This window comes from Apteryx rowi, unplaced genomic scaffold (genome assembly GCF_003343035.1).
Source record: "Apteryx rowi isolate R43461 unplaced genomic scaffold, aptRow1 scaffold_266, whole genome shotgun sequence".
NCBI classification, from domain to species: Eukaryota; Metazoa; Chordata; class Aves; order Apterygiformes; family Apterygidae; genus Apteryx; species Apteryx rowi.
Genome location: NW_020449041.1, coordinates 423,813 through 445,130, shown reverse-complemented (window position 1 = coordinate 445,130; position 21,318 = coordinate 423,813). Strand labels below are relative to the sequence as shown.

Below are 21,318 nucleotides of genomic sequence, written 5' to 3'. Positions count from 1 at the left end.
CAAGGGAGCAAGCCCCAGGAGAAGGCAGCATCTTCGAAGACAGCACAGATATGGATGCTGCTTGAAAGCATGCAGAAGACAGTCTCTCAGAGAATCTGAAAACTATTATTCTACTACACAAACAAGGCAATAATGAAGACCTGAGAAAGCACAGCATTTATAGACAATTTGTCTGCTGTCTACAAAGTTTTTACCAAAGTAAGTGAGGGTTTAAAAAAAAGTCCTCACTAGGGCAAAACTTTGTAAAGTCTGATTTAGTTGAAATACTTACCAATAACCTACTTGTTCCTGCAGAAATAGAGGTAGCAGTGATAAAGAAAAAAGGGGAAAACCAATCAATGACAAAAAAGTCAAGAGTACAAAATATTAAAGAGTACAACTGGGAAGAATATATGTAAACAAAAGTTAAATGGTTATATAGGATGTTCTCAGGAGTTTAAATATTAACTCTAAATATAACCTTTAGTATTTTAACAGCATCATTCAATTATATATATAGCAAAGTAGTTACATTTATCATTCAGTGTAACAGAAAATTATACCTATTAAAATACAGTTTCAAGAGAGTCGAGGACAAATGTCTTAAAACATACTTATTTTTCTTGTTTCTCATCTCTTTTTTTAACCATACATATAAGAATTTGTATTACCTAAACACAACAGCAGACTTTCCTGCATTATTATATACTATATTTTTCCTCTCCAGTTCTCAAAGTAGCAGTCCTCCCTAGAAGGTATCAGTTTCTTAAATCTGCAGGGAAGCCTCTGTCCTAGACTAATTTACTTTCATTCACTTTAAATTGTTGAGAGTAAACACTTTTTTTTTTTCCTTTCTCCCCCCCCGCCCCAAACAGAGCAAAAGTATGATTTATGAGTAAGAACTGAGCTTAGTAGAAAGGTCTGGGCTGCAAAATATCATTCATCCTCAGACCAAAGGAATTTTGCTTTGTGAGTAACTTGTTAAAAGTTTTAATGTCTCTACTTATCATAAAGCAACTTTTTTTTTTAAATGGAAAATTCAACAAACAGAAGTCCTCCCTGTATTGACCCCTCTATTCTCCCAACTTGCAAAATATTTATCTTACACTATTATATAATAACTAGGATTTGAGTTCATAAGCTGCCAGATTTTTAACAGAATCTTTAAGAATTATACAAAGTAGAGAGAAGAGCAAAGGTAAAAAAAGGTCTAATTTCAGAAAGGTGCATATTGGAATTAATCATTAAATCCCTCAGTTTCAACAGAATTTGAGTGTTTAACATGAGTTATTTACAATTTGTAGCACAACGTGAGAACAGTTTTTTTAAGTCTGGCATCTATGGCATCTATGSTTCTGTATTACAAATTTTGCAAAAGTTCCTGTTTCTAAGACAGGACCCTTTAATAACATTTGGGGAAGTAGGACAGTGAAGAAAGCATGCAAAATGCCTAATAAAAGAAATAGTAAAGAAGTGACATAATTGGTTCAGAAAAGATAGAACTGAACCCATAAATAAGTAACTCCCCCAACAAAATTTTCCTATTGTCAAAAAAGCTGGAAAAAAAAAAATCAAGCTGTTGACTTACATGCTGTAAACATCTCAATCATGACAGACTTGTCTGTATTTCCCATCTTTTACCTCTATTGAGAGAGAAGAGAGAACATAACACCCCCCATAGCATATTCTGCAATTTTACGCTAACAGAACTTCCATGTGTCACAAACCCACTTGCAAATGACATGCCATATCATTCCTACCTCAGCAACTAAGACAACATAATTCTTGTTGTTTCCATGTTGAAGATATCACTATTTGAACAAACCACAAAGAAATATTTTGTGCATCACTCACATTTTAAGATGACCTTTGTGGAGATTTCTACTGAAAGATTTCTATTTTTTTCCATTTATAACTGCAGCATTGGTCTATCAGTTAAAATTATCTGACAAGAAATTTGCTAATAGGTTCCTATTTTATACACCTATTCTTAGAACAGAAACATCTTGTTTACATTAACCAGATCATGCTAATAATAAGAAGATGCACATATGCATACATACACCATAGACTAAATAAGTTTTAACAGGGATGTGCACATTTGGAACACATTACTTCAAATGACAGATATTTTGACTTTTTACCACTTTGAAAAATGGTATGGTAGCTAAAATGCTTTTACTTATCCAGTTATGGCTTCTATTCAAACAAACAGATGCTTTCAGTGCTTCACTCATCCATAACACTACTGAGGGTAAGAGAAGCTATAACTATTTAAGTACGGTTCCGTCTTCATTGTTTAAACAAAATCATGATCCGTCAACTGATACGTATACGGGTTATACATAAAAAATGGACACTGCCTTGAGTTTACATTTGAATATTGAGATAACATGAAATTACAGCATGCTAACAATCTGCATTTTTAATTTTAAAAAACTGACTGAAGACCTATCATAGTTAGTATTTCTATTTCTGGAATGCCCTTATAAGATTAGGGTTACAGTGTGCCAAGTGCTGCAAATAGGCTTGCATGTATTGCAAACACAAGCAAATATTTGTTTGCATGTATGTATTAGACCCTCCTCTGAAGAGGTAAAAGAAAGCAAAGGAGAAGATGGAGCAATGTCTCCTTTGTATAGTGGAGAAAGGCATTGAGAAACTTGCCCTAGCTTACATAGAAAGTCAGACAATTCTCGCAAGTCTCTGGGTGTTACTGTTTATAAAAATGCCTAATTGCCCGCACAGACGTTGTGACAATGGTCACAAAAAAAGTAAATCAGGAAATAAAATTGCACTGCCATTCCAGGCAATGTGGCCTTCTTAGCCAGGACCTTACTATACCTACTGAGGTAGCCAGGCTCTATCAGAGATCCCTAAAACCAGTGATGAGCAGTTAAAATATAAAGAATAAGACCTTAAACAAAAAAATGCTATTTTTAAAGATGAAAAAAGCACTTAAGGACAGCTTAAAGAATGCGAAAGTTAAATCCTGCATTCCTCATAGCTCTTTTACATGTTCACCCCTTCGCTTTACTTTTGTCTCTCAACCTTACTATTTCACCTCAGATTGCTGTCCCTTCCTGCAGGTGGAACTACTACAACTAGTTAGGACACAGCACAAGCAACCATGAACTTAAGATTTTCCAGTGGTACGTCAGAGCAGCCTGCAGCACACTGCTGTGTTAGCAGGCCTGCCAACAGGCCTGGATAGAAAAATTCAGAGATTGATAGGATCAAATCAGCAGCTGAAGGGCAAGACACACAGGTTTACTCCTTTTCTCCAGTCAGCCTCTGAGTCTGGGTTGAAAAAATTTCACAGCTTCCCAAAACCTTCTGTGAAAGGCACAGTAGCTCTGGACAGACGCTTTCAATTAAACAAGTCATCCTCTCAACCAAACAGATTTTGTACTTTGTCAAGTATTTGGCTACTGAATTGTTACACTGTTACTTTTCACAGGCCAGATTTTAAGAATTACATAGGATTAACATTGTTTATAAGCATTTTTCCATTTTCAAACTAGATCTCCTCCTTTAATTAAGAGAAGCATTAGTCCCTCAAAAAGATTTCTAATTCAGTAGATAGAAGATGTACTTTCAAATTCTTTGAAAACAAAACAAATGCCATGACACTCTTGAAGGATAAATATTGCACGTTTAAACTTTGTTACCAATTTTCTAAAAGGTTGTCTTATTTATTTATTTTTTATGGGAAGGAGAGGTCAAAGTAACTTTTCTGCACTGACATTAGCAGAAATCCACTCCTCCTGTTGTAGGAAAAGCCCTCAGAAGGCAAATCTACTGCACACAGGTCATTGCAATAGCAGCAACTTTGCAAAACTTCACAGTATGGCCACCAATAAGTTAGTGAGGCTAAGCCAGACATCAGTCATTCAGGTCTGCTGAAAAGACAGACTTGTTCCAATTCTTCCACATTAAGCTCTGCTCACAATTAAGCCAGAGGTATGCAAGTACAGCCTCTGCCATTTTTTTTCAGCAAGTATCTTCTTACTTAGATTTGCCCATAACTAATGTTTTTAGGAACACCTAATAAAAGCTCACAAAGAAAGTGTGACATTCCTGTAGATCATCACAAAAGCACACTCTTTCTGGAGATCTGGGAGATCTTGCCATACCTGTCTTTTAGAGCAGTTGTATCAAGTCAGAAATCAGTAAACTGGGAGATCTGCCAATAAAATAAAACTACTTTTATTGTTTTTCTTGAGAGAAGCACAATTCCTGGCTTTGTATAGGGATAGTGCCATTTAAACATTTAAACTTACTTCTTTGCTTTCTAGAACTATGTAGGCATTGTACCATTCATTCTTCTAATCCTATAATCTACAGCAGCAGTTTCTGTTTTGGAAGACATCTCCCCAGGGCAGTATGCAGGCTACAGAAGACTAACAGCTGTCTAATTTTTCAGGGAGATCCTCCAGCTAAAGTCTGAAGAATAAGTGAATGCCGAACTTGTTCTGTGAATAAAAAGACTTTAATCTGAAAATGCTATCTGTCTGGTACTTTCCACAGAACATGGTAGGATAGACTGAAATTTTGCTCTTGGTTTAGAACCAGGCCCTAAGTAAAAATTCATCAAAACTGTCAAGAAGGTAGCCTAAATATCACCAAAGTAAAAATGGATGCAGTTTGAAGGGTTATATCACACATACAAAAACACTTGGAAATATTTTTTCAAGCAGAAGTCAACATAAACATGCAAATTGCCCTCCTTCACTGTTGCATACACAGGACAATTTTTGTCTTGATATCAGAGACATTCAAAACAACATTAAAAAAAATAAGCTTTTAGTTCAAGAAARTGAGTTCACAGCATTTAACACTGTCTATACAATGACTTTCAGAAAGAAAAATAAAAACTTCAACTCACTCACTGGTTTCCTACATGCAACAAAATTCTTAAAAAGTTACRAAGTCACCCACAACATAGGTGGGATTACAAATCCAGCAGTATGTTATTGCTGTTCTTGACCTACCCTGCTATCTGACAAAACTGAAAGGATCCAGCAAAATAAGCTAACAAGCCTTTTGGAACAAATTCAAAGTATTAAAAGGACAATACAGTCTTCTAGTCTATTAATATTCTGGCAAAAAAAAATGCATACACAAGCCAGAGTCTTTAACAGTAGTTTTCACAAAAATTCTGATATCAAATGCATTAAAATGGACTGCTACATTGCTTTTTTATAAGCAAGCTGCTTGTATACAAGAAATGTTAAAAGACATTCCTGTATGTTTTATAAGTCCCAGTTGTGACAACTTTTATTATGAGCTTTGCAGAGGGAAATTGAAAGAGAGGCAAGGAAATAAACCTAAATATATAACTAATTAAAATTATTTAAATTTTAAATTTTTTTAACAGACTAGTTACTTATTAGTTATTTATAATTTACATGGTGGGTTCCTCCCCCATCCAAGCAAATGTGAGAAGCATCTCATTCACTATCCAATCTCTATGTATTTCCTCAACTGATCAGTGAGCTGACTGAAACCTAAAAAAAAAAATCAGAATGCCTGGGAAATAGCTTTTAGAATACGACTTCAACAAAAACCTTAAAGATTTGTAAATAAAAACRTTACCTATTCATCTCTCCAAATTAAAGTGCAATGAAATAAGTTTAAGGAAAAAAAAAAACAGAAGAAAAAAAAAAAGAGAAAGTGGAAGGCAAGCCCAGCAATTACCCAATAGCTTGCCACAGTTTACAAAGATATGTGGCAGAGGTCCAGCCTAAACAAAACAAAGTTACTCATGAGTTAGAGACAACCGATTTGGAAACATAACTTTTCCAGGACAGTGAGACACACTAATACTAATATTGTTTAATGATGGTATTTCCAGTTTTCCTTAAAGTTGAAATGAGTATATGCCAACAATTGAAATAGTAAAATTATAGAGTTTCCTTCCCGCTTCCCCCCATATTGACTGTATTTATTCCAATGGGGAGGGAGAGGAAGAAATGAAAATGGCTGGGGGTTTTTTTTTGTGTGTGTGTGTGTGTGTGTGTGTGTATATATATATAAAACATATATATATAATATATATGTTTAGTACTAAACAAAATAAACCTCTCCGTGTTCTTTCAGAAGCTAGTGTAATGATACAGAAGTAGACCAAAGGGTCTTCAGCTTAAGAAGGGGATAATATTTACTTTAGGATTCCCACCCCCAAAGAAAACCTTGCAAGACATCTGTAAAAAGATAACAGTAAGTAGGGAAAAAAAGCACATATTATCTTAAATAAACTGCACTTAACAATAGGAAAAAAATATTCAAACCACACGGCTCTCTGCAGGCAGGGTCATAAAAAGAAAGGGAAAAGGTCACTGAAGTATTTACAAATTCCATTTTCACACATGAATCAAAGTATTACTGTTTTCCATCTTGGCTTCAAAAACTATTATGTGAAATTAAATATTTACATGTTTTGTTCTCTTTCTTCTACACAAAAGATGGAACTTATCTTATTACCTCAGCATTACTGAATGCAAAACTGTCCTTTTTCATAAGTAAATATTTCAGCTTCTAGATTTTAACCTGTTGTCAAGATAAACTAATGTTATTTCAGAAGGTTAATCTTTTAGAGAGCTTCCTACTGCTCAAGGCTTCTTTCTAACATTACTTCAAAATGGATCACACTAATGCTCAAAGTTTCTCCAGGTTTAATTTTTGAGGTCTAACATTTTAACCATCTCATTTAAAAAGGTGGTGTCACAGTGTCAAAGAAAACTGAGCAGATAGTGTGATGCAGAAAGGGCCAGTATAACCTGCTTTTTCTCTTTCTCCTTCCACTTTCTAAGAGAAACCAGTCAGGGAAATCCAGTTGAAAGTACAAGTTTAACAAAACTGTGGGCAGAAAATGAGAACTCACTCCAGAAAATCTTTAAACCACGTGAAAAATTAAAAAAATTAAAAAAAAAACAGAGATGAAACTTGGAACAAGGAAGCTAGCAGGCCAATATTTTGGAAAGCTATGACAAGGGAATCTATGAATTAGAGACAGGAAGAGTAGAAGGGTCCTTTCAGGGAAAGTCCATCCGGTCTACTCTCAGGGCTGTCACTGCTGCTTTCTGTACCACAGGGAACTGGGGGAAATCAGTCCATTGCAAATTCTTAGTGTTTTAAACAACAATCAGTAGTCCAACCAGAAATTTTTGGGGAAGCATAAAACATCTTATTCTTAAAGGGTACCTTATTTTTCCTCCAAGCTAGAAAATCCAGAGCATCTCCAGTGGCAGCAGGAGCACTTGGGGGGGCGAGAGGTGCTTGGAAGAGGCGCTTGGCTTGAGCTGTCCAGGGCCCAGGTGCTGAACAGGTCTTTGACATGGGGGGTTAACTGAAGCTTTTTTGGGGGGATGGGGATTTTTTTGCGCTTTTGAAGCACATTTGTGTTAAATGCTGAACAATTTATCTGACAAAGCGAGATTCATTATCAGTCTTTTGTTAATCCTGTTATTAAGCACAGTTATCCAGATACCACAATGATGACACAAATAGAGATATCAATACATGGTATACGTCCTCTGCAGCCAGGCCACAATGAAGCCCTTGTTAATTGTTTTTACTCTTGGTCCCTAGGCAAGACTCATGGCTTAAAGATGCAGAAGTACTACGTTCCTTTCATTTTACACAAAGGACAACAAGGCATATGCCGCTGTAAAATCATTGAGAACCACCTCCATTTGTACTGCACTGGTACCGGTCTGTATACACAATCACAATTTTAACTTTTGTCTGTGCTGTGGAAAGGTTTTTGACAGTCCAGACAGATGCTTTGAGTTTTAAAGAATTGCGGCTGGCTTCTTTGTGCAGGAAGAAGCAGTTTCAAGTTTACTAACGCAAATAGCAATGCCAGACAACTCTCCAAGTAAGTCTATTTTAACAAATTCTGTTATCAATCTATCCTCCTGAATCTGGCTAGGCAGACAGTCACTGACAGAAACAACAACTGTGACACGTATTTTAAGACAATTACTTCATTGTGAAACGTTGTCTGCCTCATTGACACCCTGGTACTTCTTTGTCAAACACAGTCAGCAAACAAGTGGATTTTAAAACTGAGAGATACTAAACCCTAACAGAGCAACAAATGCCTTTTCAGTTGTACTTCAAGGCTATATAAATGGTTGAAGCTGTATTTATTCCAATAGCTAGAAAGAGTCAAGTACAATCAAAATGAAAAATAGAGCCCTTCACACTTGCAAAGAAGTTAATAAAACGCATCAGTTGCAAATTTATGAACTCAAAATTAGGAATCAGTTGTGAAACAGTGAGAGTAATTTGCTTATTAGGAAGTTTTCCAATAGTAAAGTTATTTGTCAAAATAAAAGACCCAGGTAAAGAGTTACAGTTCCATTAAGAAAGAGAAGATAAACATCATCTGTTTTGAATGGGCTAAACCTAGCTGAATCTGCCTCTCAGTACTTGGATGCAACAGTTATCTCAAGGTCCCTTCCAGGCCTATGATCATCAGCAAAAAGACTTCCACACACTCACATCACTGCTTAGACTTAAATCCATTCTTCTTTCCAGAGCTTTACACAAAAGGGGTTGCAAGATACGGTATGCCTACTAAGCTAAAAATGAACACAAAAATTCATTCATAATGTCCAGAGCAAGTCCTAAGAAAGTCAACTTGTTTTCCAGCACAAGGTGCGAGAAAGGAGGATGCAATGTTTAAGTACTGCATACCTGGGGAAACTGACTGCAATAGCTGGCAAAGATCATCTTTGCTGCATACTTATCCCTCCACAGACAAGCACTTGTAGTGATATTCCTCAGGCTTGGTTAGAAGATCCATTGTTCATATCATCCATTGACTGTCAGGGTTAGGAAGGCACCACTACAATTTGTTTAGGATCTTCCACCAAGGACTGTAAATCTAACAATTTAAAGACGTGACTCCTGTGAATACATGAAGAGCTCCTTTCCTCCAGCAAAGGAAGGAATTCTTGCCAGTTCCATATGCCAATTTCTGACAAAGAGAATTACACTCTTCAGGGCAGATTTGTGAAGAGAGCAGAAGTTTTGCAGGCATGAGACTCACTGATTTGAGTAAATCCATCCTCATAGTCTTGTAGCTGTCCAGGTAGCTTAAAAATGTTGTACTGAATACATTTATCATCACTGACTGAAGGAGCACAAGGCTAAGTATTTCAGAGAGAAGCTGTAACAATAAGGAAAATGCAAGAAAAACAAGGTACTGATTTGATGCTCTTCTCTCTCTCCTATTTCTAGATTGAGTTTAACATGTCTGAAATTCAATTACAGATATGTAAATTTGTAAGCTTACAAATCTGTAAAGCATAAAAGAAAAAAATGAAAGCATTAATATATTGACATTTGAATTGAAAGTTTCAATGCTTGGGGCTATACATACAGCACATTTACTTGGAGAGGTCTTTAAGGAAGTAAGTTTAATCAAAATTGGTTTAGCTTGTGCATGGGAAGATCTGCTTTGAAATACTGCTCAAGAAAATAAAAAAAGTTACATGTCAATCTTCAAGTTTAGGGAAATGCAAGTTAGAAATACGAAGATAAAAAAAAATACCTAAAAACAGATTCCTAAAGATAAAGAATTCCATCAGAAATGACCTCTCTTGTCTTTGATACACAACCAATTATCTATTTCAGTACACTTCTCTTCAGCTTTCCTCCCTCCATTATCATTACAGACATAATTACTACCAGTCAAAACTGGGGGGAAAAGTTGAAAAATAAATTAAATCTAATAGCCAAAATTCTGTTTTTCTAGGGAAAAAGAAATCCTGAACTACAACATTGTTTTTTAAACATAGGAGTATTTTTAAGATCCAGCTGAATCAGTATTTCTGCAGATTTATTTTTGTTTCCAGTAACACTTCAGTTAGTAGTTTTGGTGTTGCGAATGAGATGACTCATCCATGCAGAAATTAGCAATAGGGCAAAGAAGAGAGGGAAAAATAAAAAATAAATAAAAGGGGAGATTCTCAAGAAGCTATATGCAGCTTTAGAGTGCTACAGGATCACAGTTTAAGAGATTAGAAAACATTTCTATCAGCACACTCACATCTGTGCATCTTGATTACCTCTAAGTAAGAGTAATGTAACAACCAACATTTCCATTGGGACTTTTCCCCCCTCCTCTTTCTTGCTTACAAATTTGGAGTGCTTTTTATAGGATTTCCTTTAAGGCTAACATTTTCTGGGATGCTTATGTTTTTCACTCATTTTAATTCTGAATCTTCCTGTACAGCATCAGGCCAGCCACACGCTCAATACAAATCTTTGATCTTAAAAAATATTTCAAAGAATGCTTGCACACTACAGCTAACAGTTGTACAGTTAAGAACAGGTTACTACAGGCCACAGCTGTTAATCAGCATAGAAATAGTTCACACCAATGAGGGGACAGAGGGGAAAAAAAATAAAAAAGTCCTTAGAGATACATCTTACAATTAGCATTTTTCAGAACTTATCATTCTAAAAGCATTTTACAAACTTTACAGTTAAATGAAGCAGAGATGTTCGCAAGCATTAGTCAGCCTTCCTAACGTTGACAAATTATGTATCACTTTTGCATACTTAACCTGCATGTTAAGGTTTTGGTTGAGCAAAACAAAGTGAAAAATGGAATAATCCCCAAATTTACATCAACTCATCTAGAACAGAATATTTTAGGTTTCCCATTCTCAGCTCAGCATCTTAGAGGTGTCTGTAGAGTAAACTCTGGTAATAAAAGGCAGTACATTAGCCCAGCACCCCGTTTCTCAGCATAGCTGGTTACCCAGAAGCACCAAACCAACATGTCTGTATGGCTCTTCAGACAAGAAAAGCCAACACCACTCAAAACCACGCTATACCCTTTGGACACACCTGCCATTTTACCAGTTAACTAACGAACAGCAGAGGTGGAGGGAACAACCCGGGGACAACAAACTAGAAGAACCACTTCTCTAGTACACTTTAGTGGAGATTCATTTTACTTTGTTTACTTTTGGCTACTCCTAGCTTTGCTGCTGAGTGCACATTTTGTGGCAATAAAATATCAAGACAAAATATCCAGTCTGTATGCCAGTATTTTCATCAATAAATCAAAGTTTAGCTAAAAAGTAGGTCAATGTCATTATCCCACTATTAAAAATTGGAGAACAGTGGTACAGAAGCAAGTATTTTGCAGAGAAAGACTTGTCATGTCTGCTACAGCAAATATAAGGCAAGCCATACTCAGCGTTGACAAAGACTGCTCGGTGTAGAGTTTTCTCGAAGAGGTGATTAGAGCTTGTAGGAAAGAACTTAGAGGAATTCATTCCTACCCATTTCCAGCACCACTGAAAGAAAGGACTGCAGCAAAGCTATCTGATTTTTTTTTTTTTTTGCTCTGTCACTTAACATGAAAATTGGTCAAATATCTAAACAAGTTTTAAAAAAAAGAAAAAGAGTAATTAGCCAGTGGCCAAACTTACCTTGACCAAAGATTAAAACCAGTCAGGCCCTGAAGGAGAATCAGTACTGGCTAAACTGGAAAAACTAGAATGCTTTTGACAGACAGCCACTCAAAGACCTTAGGTTCCATGACAGCATAAACTTGCCTTATTTGTGTGGATAGGATCAAAAAAATCTCAATACTGCTGTAAGCCCAAGTGGTTTTCATAAAGCTTAGTTCTAGTCCACTTTTGAATCAACAGTTTTCCCCAACATTAAAATGTCAAGAAATGATATAATTTAAGTGTAAATTGTTTTGAACAAAGCTTTACAGCAAAAAGTACAATCAATAAATATATCTAAAAGGTTGATTGCCAGCATGACGGATACCTGCAGAAGAAAGTCATATTCAACCACCCAGCCCATGAGAAAACCAAAATGAGAACTCTTGGCCTTACAGTTCCAAATGCATTTGTTATTTCCTTTTGACTTCATCAGCCGAATGMAAATGTATGCTTTACAACTGCAGAGACAAAGAGGATAACGTGGGCTGAACACACCATCTCTCGTACTTGCACAACAGAAAACACACTAATTGCTTTAGCCACCTTATTTTTTTTGTTTGCAGCAGAACTAGCCCCACATTTGCAAGGAACATTTCCTCCGCTCCCTAGTTGTATGTTGTCACTGGATTTTGGTCTTATCAAGTGCATGAAAAACCAAAGTTTATTTTAGCACACAGTTTATTGTGTCAACAATGTAGTCTGTACTTCCTTCAAACTGGAAACTGCGTCAATATTGTATTTTCCTTCAAAAGCATTTAGACACATTTTCGCATCCATGGTTAGAAAGAAGCCTGGTATCATCTATCTTTAAATGTTACCATTTTTAAAATACAAATTCATGGATATGAGACATTAAGATATAAACTAGCATATCTAAGGCTGAAACGAAGCAGACAAATAAAACTAACTGAAGAGTAATATAGTTCAGTACTTAAGAAGCCAAGCAATGCCAGTACACTTGTCATCTAATATCTAAATGTTAGGACAGCTGAATTAGATGTTCAAAGGGTACTTTTTTGATAGCATACAGCCATTTTACATGTGTGAATTTCATGCTATTTTCATTCTCACACTGTTCCGGTGGATCATTTCTCTTCAACAAGCAACAGCCTTGTGGCGCTATTGTGAGAGCGGAGCACAGCTTTACTTGCTTTACAGATTGAAAAGCATGTTAAAAATATGAAAGTGGTTCTACAATTGTTTTTTTTATTTTGGAACTGTAATTTGTTTCTAGATTCATTCAGTTTTCACAAAAGGTTTTATTTTGTTATTTTAACTCAGGGAAACAATTTACATGCATTTAGTACTATCGCCAATATAAAAATTAAACAACTATCTATACACACTGATCTGACTACCTCTAATAACTACATCCTCATGTAAGCACACAGATGAGGAAAAAAAAAACCCCACCCAACAACCCAGCCCTAATTGGCCATTAAGCCTGCAAAATCACAATGCTGAAAAACTAAAAAGCTATAGAAGAAAGCTGCATAGGCAACCTTATGTTTGGCCACTTCATACCTAATGCTGTAATACTATCTTTGATGACACTTCTTCCAATTCTGTTTTGAAAATGAATCATGGTTCTTCAGTGCAAGGGACCGTAGGAGCCCTGAGTCACTTATTGCACATGCTTAAAGTGCTTTCCAGCATCTGGAATGCAGATATGTGATTTTAAACCCATTCTTTTCAAAGGACAGCAAAATACCATCTGCCTGTTCTGAGAGTCTGCAGAAAGCATTTCCAGGCAGACCTTGCTTTTGCTGCACGTAAAAACCTTTACCAGGTTTAAATCTGCTTCATGAAAGCCACATCTATTGCTGTACACTATGACACAGCTTTTATTTTAGCAGTGTAGAAAAACTACATTTAGGTTACACTCAACACAATTCAGCAAGAATCTGTCTTTCAGTTTTATGTTAAATTCAATACTCTAAGACAGATGCACCATGTTTTAATGAGGCGTGTGTGTCTCCTCTTTTCCCAYTGAGTATTTGTAACTTAGTGCGGTAATTATTTAATTCCACTTAATGTGGTAACTACCTTAACCATATTTCAACTCAAGCTGTAGGAAAAACTTCCAGGAGTATTGTAAGTAAAGCACAGGATAGCCTTTATCCATGTTCAGGCAATGTGCTAGTACTAACATAAGAAAGAATGTCATTTACTAGCATTAATAATGCTCCAGATGCTAAACTAACCTCTGATATCTAAAAATTCCACCTTCTTACTTAATTTATAAAATTGTAATGAAATCACAATATAAATCAATCTGACATAGGGACTAATGATAGCCTGACGAGGAAGAGTTTTGGAATACCACTAGTTTTAAAAGCCATTTTACAAGTCAAGTGTTGTTAAATAATTGCTTTATGTAAACAATATCTCATATGTAAAACCAAATAAATTGTTACATTTTTTCATGCCACTTTCTCAGGTGAATGTGTTATATGTTACTAGAAGACACGTAAAGTGCATGCCCGATGAGAACTCTGTATTTATAGCACGCTAAGTCAGTCAGCAAACAGAATCTACTAAAAATATCAACAATGGTATGCAGCACACCCACTCTTTGGGGACTATTCAATCTATGGTGGTCTGATTTTTAGACATAGCAAACATGAAAGAAGAAAACACCCAGGTAGGTCAATCCCTAAAGAAGACTAAGAGAGTCAAATCTCATGGAAGACTGTATTCTGTATTGGCAGGCAGGCAAACATCCCAGGCCCTACAAGATTCGTCTGTGTGCTTCCTGATCCCTCCAGGTCAATTCTACGCAATTTCCATGCAGGGAACAGAAGCGCGTGCTGAGTGAGGCTGAAAATAAGCCTCGTACTTACCACAGCTTGCCTTCCCTTTTTTGCAAGCATCAGGAATTTGAAGCCTGTTAAACAGTAGGCACTGGAGAGCTCTGGATGACTCCAAGACATCCTCATGAAAGTCGTCATGATTATTTACAGAGGAAAGACTGCCTTGGGAACTTTGGTACTGCTTTAGGAAATAGCTAACATGGACACTTGCAATAAGGGCAAACAACAAAAACAATTTCCTTTATACTCACATAGTGCTGTTCAGGTAACTCAGGTAATCATGGATTTTACAGAAATGTTTTCTTTTGGTCTATAAGATGCACATCTTTAAAAACGTTCCTAAATAAAACCTCTGAGTACAGCAATCAAAGGCTTCTCACTCCTCCTTTTCACAGGTTAAACACGTGCAAGAACAACCTGTGCCATTACCACAGTAAAAGAACACTCTCTGTAGAAATTAATATAGGTCTGTCCTAAAAGTAATTAAACCATTAATGAGAAGTAGACGCATTGAAAAAACTGTTGAAAATAATGTAAGTTTGGTTCATGCATTTGCAAATTGCTGGGAAAACCTAYTCAAAAACTCTATCACTTTGTAACACTATTCAAAACCTAGAAGCTTCATGCAAGACTAAGATAACAGACCAAGAACACTTACATGATGAAGTTTTCCATAAGCAGCTGACAAGAACAGGAGAGAACTTACCTAAATGGATAGGTAAGCAGTGGTTTTTTTAAAAGTAGGTTTGAATTTCTAGCAGTGACAAAAGACTTTCTCTAAAAGACAAAGAAATGACTTGGAAAGTTGTTGGAGACTAGTCTGCAATTGTGAGAGAACACAAGGAGATACACACAGTCAGGATATCAGAGCTGGATGAGGTATTCACGAGAAGTTAAAGAGGAAGGCCTCGTCTGGACTGGCACTCTAAAGGCTCAATCAGGTATTATCACTGCCTCCATAGCCAAAAGAAATATTTACATATGCCATTATAATTAAGCTCTTTTCTTCTCTTCACACCATAAATATTTAAGTTTCTCCCCTAAGTGCAGTACTGTCCCTTTTATTATCTGGCTTTCCTAACCCCTTGCTTTTATCAGACAGGAGGAAGAGAAGCAAAAGAAGCCCTTCTAAGATCCTCTGTCACTTGCCTCAGTCTTTACTCTGGTGCCACCAGCCTCTCGTCATCACAGAGCCCAGGCTCCTCCTTCGTCCGAGGAGACCAGCATATGGCTCCCAGGAACTCCACTAGCACCACTGGAAGAGCCAGACAGTTCTCCCCCTTTTTTTTTTTTTAGCTTGTCCAAGCATATTAAGACTAAGATTATTCTGCTCTGACTGAGCCAGTTGGGGGGTTGGGTTTGGGGGGGGGGGTTGCTTCTTTTTCTTGTCGCCCATCCTCTCCTTTGGAGTGTTTATGTCTCTGCTGCCAGTCGGGAACTGCGTACTGCTTGCTATATGCAGGAACAACAGAAGAGCTCACTATATACAGGAGCAGTGAGACCCTGAAGAGGAATCAGATTCCTCAAATTCACCTGTCAGAACAGTTCTTCCAAAACTCCTTATCAGATGATTTATCCTTGAAATGCTATCCTAGCACACTGGAGTTTTTATCTGTATTTGGGTAATGTGATGCTAATACATTTCCAAAGTCTCCTGTATCTGCAGTGAATGTTAAAGTGACTCTTCTCTTTCACCTTGCAGTCAACTCACACAGGTATAACTAAGGGAACCTAAAGCACTYGTCTATCTCCCCCCCAATCTGCGGTTGCTGCGAAGGTAGCTGTATGTGCACAGACATGTTAGTATTTCTTTCCATTTCCACTGGTCTCCATTTTAATCTTCTCCCACAAAAAGCAGAATTCAGCCAATCTCTCACTGCTATTGCTCACATTTTTCCAAAGCAGAGGAACATGGATACAGTTGCGCTGCACTGCTGCAGCCAACTGAATATAAACAATCCGAGACACCAAAGCACAGAGAGACTCTTAGTTCTCACTATTCTGCATCTTGGAAATAAGCAGCAATAACAAAACTGTCTGAAAACATCTTTTGTGTTCATAATCACAAATAACAGTGTTATTGTAGCTCTAATTGTCCAAGACAGGCAAGATTCATAGGGAGAAGCAATAGCTTTTATTAGACTAAATCCTCACAATCTTTCCTCATTCTCAACATTTAGGAACTAATTTAGAAAAGTTTGTCTTGTACTGAAGATTCACTGATGTCTTCAAGCATCAAGAAAACCTTCCAACTGACAGGAAGAGAAAGTATGTCACAGAATCACAGAATGTTTGAGGTTGGAAGGGACCTCAGGAGATCATCTAGTCCAATCCCCCTGCTCAGGTAGGGTCACCTAGAGCACATTGCACAAGATCGCATCCATGTCGAGCTGCACCAAGGCATACAGCAAGCTTTGCTGCTTCCAATGTGATTTCCACGCACACAAATACTTGGGATATCCCAAAAGTCTCATTGCAAAGCATACTTCCCAATCCCTTCCAAAGCCAGAGGGCAAAGATCTCACGGCTACCAACTTTGGCTGCCAGAACAGGAGTTGCATTGAATCTGAAGTCTTTAGGAGTGTCACACTCCCCATTCCATGAAGCAACAGTACTTGCGTGATATTGGGAGAAGGGCAAGAAAGTGACCAAAAGATCCCCACAAACACAAAAAGAAAAGTGGGAGAAAGATCAAGAGACTCTCAAGAACATATTCAAATGGACCATAGAACTAAACAGATCAGACGGAAGGCAAAACAAAATGTGGCATTCTACGCAGCAGTCTGACAGACCCCTAAAAAACTACCTTTCTGAGACTTCACAGCATTCTTCTAATGACATTTGCTTCCCACAATCCAACAAATAATTCAAGTCATAACCTGAGGCTTTCATGAACTTGCTTCTGTAGAATGGAGAATTCATTCACCACTTCTAACATCTATTAATACAAACAAATGCTACTATAAAATATCTATAAAGGTTTTATCCATTCAATGTTACACACATTCAGTGGCTGGCAATAAAACCTGCATTGTAAGGAACTTTGCAGAAAAAGCCAGATGAATTCTATCATTATGCAGCTTCAGAAGAACGTCATGAACTTCTTTCCCCTGGTAAAGTTGCGTGGAAGCAACTTAATCTCCGAGTTATTACTCCAGGACTTGAAAGTAGGCCTGAAACCCATCAATAGTCATAGCTGACAACACTATATATTGAAAGTCTGTTGATATAGACAGTATATAAAATGTTATATGGCTGTATATAGCACAATCTCAGTTTTTGTATATTTGTAAATTCTCTGCTAAATCAACCTGAATAAAGAAGTAAAGTAGAAAATTAAAAAACACTAATTTTTAACACTTTCTGCTATCTATAATTTGATTTTTACATAACTACATTTAGAGATAAAACTGTTTTTACAGGCTTATTCCTGTCTTATAGCAACATTCCCATGAAGAGATTTCAATCTGAACACTAGCAGGGTATTTCTACCTGGTGCTTTCACCGAGAATTTTCCCTGTTGTGACCCCAAGTTCAGCGCCAGAAACAGGATCACAAGCRTAAAGTGGGTTCTAAGTGATTGTCAACATTTTAAGTGACAGAAGTAACACACCAGCAGTTACCCAAAGCAGAGAAAATTCTGAAAGACTGTTCATTTTTATAGCTAAACCAGTTGTGGCAGTAAAGGAATATTACTGGCAAAAACAGATAGGCTGTATTGTAACTACAACAGTAGCTTTGCTACAGCAGAACATAGGGACGGTCCATGCAAAAATACTTACTGAATAAAAACCACAGTGTCGAAAATGAAACTAACCGCGGACCTCAAGGCCAACTCATTTAGAGGCTGTTCTTAATAGAAGGTTAATAGAATATTTATTTGGGGGTGAGAAGAGAAGGAAAGTCCCATTCATTGAGGAGCAGAATTGGAAACTCCTGCCCCAAATTCCTGACTAAGTCTTATCACCATGAAGGAAGCTGAAACTCAGCACTGTGTTGCAATAAACCGCTTGAACACCATGCACAGGTTTTGACTCTACTGCTGGGACAGCCATAAGATTTTACGGAATTTGGGCCTCCTTCAGCGTAATGCTCCAAGCTACTCCAGGAATGCTCACAACAAAGTTAAACAAGTATGCATACGTTTCCTGAGACCAAGGCCTCTATTTGTCAGTGAATTGAATTCTCTCTCTGAGATCAGACATAAGGATACACAGCAGTATTTATTCAATTATACTTAGATCATAAAGGTGCACAAGGCTGAATTCAGACAGGAGGACCATTAGATCCTCATAAACAAGAAAGTCTATGATACTACGATTCCTATTAAAGGAATATAGCAATTAACCGATCATACTTTCCAATATGTCAATATATGATAACGTTAAATTTTATACATTCTAGTTTAAATAGCATAATTAATAAGCACTAAGGATTTAAATATGTGACAGAGTTAATATTTATGCATTACTTCAAGTATGCAAAGCTGCTCAGTAAAAGTGACAACACAGTGTAATTCACTAATGCCAAATTAATTACAGTAATCTAACAAATGCAACACCTTTGTGTCACTGATTGATGAAGCCAAGCAATATGTCTAAAAACATAAATAGTTGAAGATTCAGTTCAATGTATGAAAATTAAAAAAAAAGAATAACTGTCATAGAACTGCCATGCTAATTCTCAAAATTAATTTCAGTAGTTTTCAATAAAAAAACCAATTCACTTAATTTGCAGATTGCAAAACAAGGGACAGTACTTCAACATGTTCATAACACATAAGATAAATGCCAGATGCCACACCTAGACAAGCTTGAGCTAGTTACCATCAGGACAAGAACAATCCTTCAAGTTATTTTTCGCCATGGTGGGTGCTACTAATTTATAATCTTCAGCAGGTCTACTTGTTCCAAGCATCTTGTTATTATGAGGAATCAAGAAAAAACAAAGCATGCAACCGTAAGTTTGGATCTCCACATTCAATATAATGGAGAGTTATATATCACAGAATATTTAAATAAAAAAGAATAATGTACCAAGTAAGGCCTTCCTCATAAATACTGCAATATTAGGATTAAACAGCCGTTCATCTCAATAAGAAATACTAAGATTTTTAGAACAGAAAAGCAAGTAGATTCATGATCATCTTGCGACCATGTAAAGAGAGTATATTTTGCAAGCTGCTACTCATAACCCTAACATAGGAGATCCCATGTTTATTAGTCAGTAGATAAAGAGAGAGTATTGCACCAGGAAAACCAATAAACTCTTCATCATTTCAGTCTATATTCTTTTTAATATTCCAATTTGAAAGATTCTCAAAAGACAAAGTATACTATAGAACAGCAAGTAACGCACAGATTATCACCTGGCATAGTAAAGTATGATCAAGTTCAGAGTCATTCTGAAGAGATCTTACTGCAGCTGAATAAACAGTTTCCTAGATCATTGCTCCTCATCCCTGTCACTGCATCTACATTTAATCCGGTCCCCCTTCGCAACAAAGCAGGTTGCAACACAACATTTACGCAGGGAGGGGAAAAAAAAAGTCTTACCTTTGAGCAACAACTGGCTACATGCTTTAATGATTCCCTTGTGCTTAGTATGAACTGCACAATTCTCATCTGTATGGCATCTTTTCAGCACTAAAAAGCACATGCACTTTCTTCCCCCACAAGCTACTGTGATGGTATAGCAAGTATCCTTGAATCAAAGCACTACTGTTCAGCAGCTTGGCACTAGGAGAATAGCTATGTTTTCTTTCTTAAGGGCAAGTACTCCTTTAATAAGACAGGGTTTGACAGCCTTCTGTTACGTTCAACCACAGCACTGGGAGGAGACAGTTTTAGATGTAGGAAATAACAGATAACGCTATCTTCAGGTTAATGCACCARCAACGTATGGGTAGCACGTCATGTGACAAACCTCAAGCAGCACATGAGGCTCAAGTTGAGGAGAGTCTTGCTTTGACTACAAACTGTTCACATTACAGAAAAGAAAACTATCTTTTATGAATAATATTTATGAAAGGATTAATTAGAGTACAGAAACATAGTAATTTTACATTAGCCTCCCCTTCCCCAAAAGAAAGCTTTTTGGGAAGTTAGTTAGTATTTTGCCAAGTTATAACACATATATATTCGAATTTTCAAGAGAATGAAACCAGAAAAGAGGTCGCATTGCACCTTAATGTTTGTCTTGGATGAACAATGACCTTTAGAATAGGCAGCACTGAAAGCAGTCGGCAATTTATATGTAGCTTTTTAACTTTAAGGTAAAGGACACCTTCAGTAAAATGCAAATCCTATATCCGCGCTTTTCATCTAAATATCACTGGAAAGACAAGACTTATGACAACTTGCCCCACGTCTGACATGCCTCGTAAATGGCCTTTGCTTCTTGGTTAATTCAGGGTTTTGCTTAACCTTTTTTCCTCTTGCCTCAAGAAAACATGTGGCTGTCTTCAAGACCATACGGTATTGCTTCTGCAAAGGCTTCTTCAGAGGCATGGCCAGCTATCCAACTATTCTCATCTCTTAAGGGGAAAATAAATAAACTTACTTTAACTTCTGTTTTTCAGAACTGAGAACCCGAGAACTTAGAAACAGGAACAAGCAGCAGCCACATATTAATCAGTATCTAAAGAGGGTTTCGGTCCGATTTTAAAATAAACGGCAGGGACACATGATCCAATTAAATCCTAATTATGTAAGTAGCAGGCAAGAGTATTTACACAGGCACTGATTACAGCTATTAAAGTCTAAAGTCGGCGGCCAGAGAGGCTCCCTGCTTCCTCGTAGCCGTCCTAGACCGCACCGCTGCAGGTTTTGTTTCATTTCCGAACTCCCCCTTTCAAAACTCTCCTTACGAGCCGGAGTAGACACCGGCCCACAACCCCGTCTGCGAAGCGCGACCCCGCTTCAGGCGGCCACGACCCTGCCAGAGCCGCGGCGGGGCCGCCGCTTTCCCCAAAGTGATGATTCATTACCCGTCCCCCCCGCCGCGGCCGGGCGGCACACGGCGCCCCCCCCCCGGGAAGCACC

At 37.3% G+C, this 21,318-nt stretch overlaps 1 long non-coding RNA gene across 1 annotated transcript in view; it reads right to left on the bottom strand.

Moving 5' to 3' along the window:
- Positions 1-20,174, bottom strand: part of LOC112967150 — a 52,413-nt gene extending 32,239 nt beyond the window's left edge. Inside the window, exon 1 of the long non-coding RNA XR_003253874.1 lies at positions 19,831-20,174. This is a non-coding gene — a long non-coding RNA (uncharacterized LOC112967150). The remainder of the gene's footprint in view (positions 1-19,830) is intronic.
- Between the last annotated feature and the right edge of the window lie 1,144 nt (positions 20,175-21,318).